Raw genomic sequence first — 2,436 nt, 5'->3', positions numbered from 1 at the left:
CATAAACCATGTATAATGACTTACCTATTCAAAAACAAACACGGTCCTGTCCTCTTCTAACGTCTTTCGTTGTTGCGGACGTTCAATGATGTTATAAACTAGAGGATAGGCCTATACTGCAAAATGCAAAGTCACGAAGCCATACGTCAAAGCTTCGGCATGACCACTCTGCCACCTTAGAATCAATGTTCCGTAATATTCAATTAAAATTTTAATATCTTACTTTTAAATATCTATCTATCTATATCTATATATAGATATAGATAGATAGATAGATAGATAGATAGATAGATAGATAGATAGATAGATAGATAGATAGATAGATAGATAGATAGATCATCAGTAAAATTGTATAGTTGCAAAATAATTCATTTTTATATGTATGGGCTACAAGTAGTTCAAATCTCTACTTTCGAACCACATCCTCGCTACTTTGTAATCTTCAAATCTGGCAACGCTGGTTACTACCTACTGATGCTTCTGTCCTACAGTGTACCATCAAAACCAGATTTCAACTAAATTAATTAATGGAAATTGAAAATATCTGTTGCGTTGATTCTGAAAAGCTCCTTCGGGAAGAAGACAGTACGTATACAGTTTGTTGGCGATAGGATTGTGATGGATATGTTGGTGTGAATAAATTGTTGATGCCTCTTGAGGACTAAGAAGGAACAATGATATGTTATTGATGGAGACATATAATGATATACAACAATAATACAAAAATATTCAACCAGCAGGTGATTCTACAGATAGTTGAGGAAAAGTGTTTTATTTTCTAGCACTGACTCAGAAGAAAAGTTTAATATGAGAAAAAATACAGTATAACAACACTGATTATAATATTTGTTTATAACCATCAGTGTTGCTTTATAAGGTACAGATAGTATACTTACAACAAAGCTAACAAAGATGAATGATATACCCGCTATTCTTGATTATATTTTCTTTGTTGGGAGTGTACACGATTTACAGTAAAACTAGTATGTTTTCAATAGCCGTGTTTTAACAAATATGCGAAATATTCGCCATCTTGAAACGTGTTAAACCCTTCAATCAAGCATTGCTTAAAATTAATACAAGAAATTATTCTCTCAACTTCCCTTTTTAAACACTAAGGAACTATACTCACTACAAACGATACTTTTTAACTTCCTTTTATTTCTTTGAAGATAAATAGTGACAGAACATATGCAACACAGAACTTGCAATTATGTGACCCTGAGTTAGCAACCAAAAACTTTAAAATGTTACTCAAGTCACCAATTAATAAATTACTTTTGTTTTGAATTAACCACTGAGTCATGAATTGTATTTCCAACCATTACCTCATAACCGTGGAAATCCCAATAAGCTGTCATATGAAATCCCATGTTAGTAAATACCACGATGTACTCGAAAAACGCAAAGAAGGAATACATGAATGGTTCACAATACCAGTTATGTCGTAGGAAGAAGTATACAGCCAAAGCAAAGCACGAAATATTCACCGCAAAGAGCTTCCATTTTAATCGCACCGATCGAGCTTCCAGATTGGATGGAGGATTGAGGCAAGCGCTTTTCAATAAATAACAAGTCAACAGCATGTAAACCTCTGAGGAGATCATGAACGTTAAGAAACATTTCTTATGAATATCATAATTCTCGGCTGAAGAAACAAACGTGAGACCAATTAAAGCCAGATTTTCCACCACATTCAGCCAGCAGGCTATCCTCGCTAAGAAATGACTCCACGCATAAAGGACAGCTTGGTAATACCTATAATACATAGCTACTACTAGGAACCGTGGGGCGGCGTGTAGGGCAATAGCTATTCTCCAAACATATCGCTGTGGCGTGAAGTTCCCAATTGCAGATGATATAGAAGGAAGGATGTTCTCAACCCAACACTCTGTTAGCGTGGTCTCTTCAAAATAAAAGAGAATCGACCACACAATGCAGAATATGAAACCTAACAGAGGCAGAGAAACTGTTACCCACGCAAACTTTGCAAAGGAAACTCGCAGCATCAAACACTTTCGATCAAGAGTCTGGTAATCTCCTTGGCCTAACACATTTTTATTTAAAAAAAATCAATTTTGTGATCTCAAAATGAGAATGTATTTTAGAATCTCTTTTTCTTCTCGTTTTGAGTCAGTGCTAAAAGGGAAAACAAGCACTTTTCGCCAACTAACAATCACTTGCTTGTTTTCCTTTTTATTCGTATTACTGTTAAGCCTGTCTCAGACGGGACTGAAGTAAGGCTGCGATTCACGATCTAAAACTCACGACCTTACTGAACGATCGTGTGAGAAGTAACTTGCCCTTAGTTCAGGTTGAAATTTTCGGCTTCTTTATTCGGATCCTGACTTTGAAGAAATAGAAGCCGTTTCTATTTTCTTCTGGACTTCCATACAAATACCATTCAGAAAAGAGAAGCCCCTGACGACATTTAAC

General features: G+C 35.6%; 1 pseudogene; it reads right to left on the bottom strand.

Annotated features, from left to right (window-relative positions):
* Positions 1 to 1,151: 1,151 nt before the first annotated feature.
* LOC145671949 (acyltransferase PGAP2 pseudogene) lies at positions 1,152 to 2,083 on the bottom strand (annotated as a pseudogene).
* Between the last annotated feature and the right edge of the window lie 353 nt (positions 2,084 to 2,436).

The sequence above is a fragment of the Thermobia domestica genome, chromosome 15, assembly GCF_964235325.1.
Source record: "Thermobia domestica chromosome 15, izTheDome1.hap1.1, whole genome shotgun sequence".
Lineage (NCBI taxonomy): Eukaryota > Metazoa > Arthropoda > Insecta > Zygentoma > Lepismatidae > Thermobia > Thermobia domestica.
The sequence above is the reverse complement of the archived record's forward strand: the minus strand, read 5'-3'. Positions and strand labels throughout refer to the sequence as shown.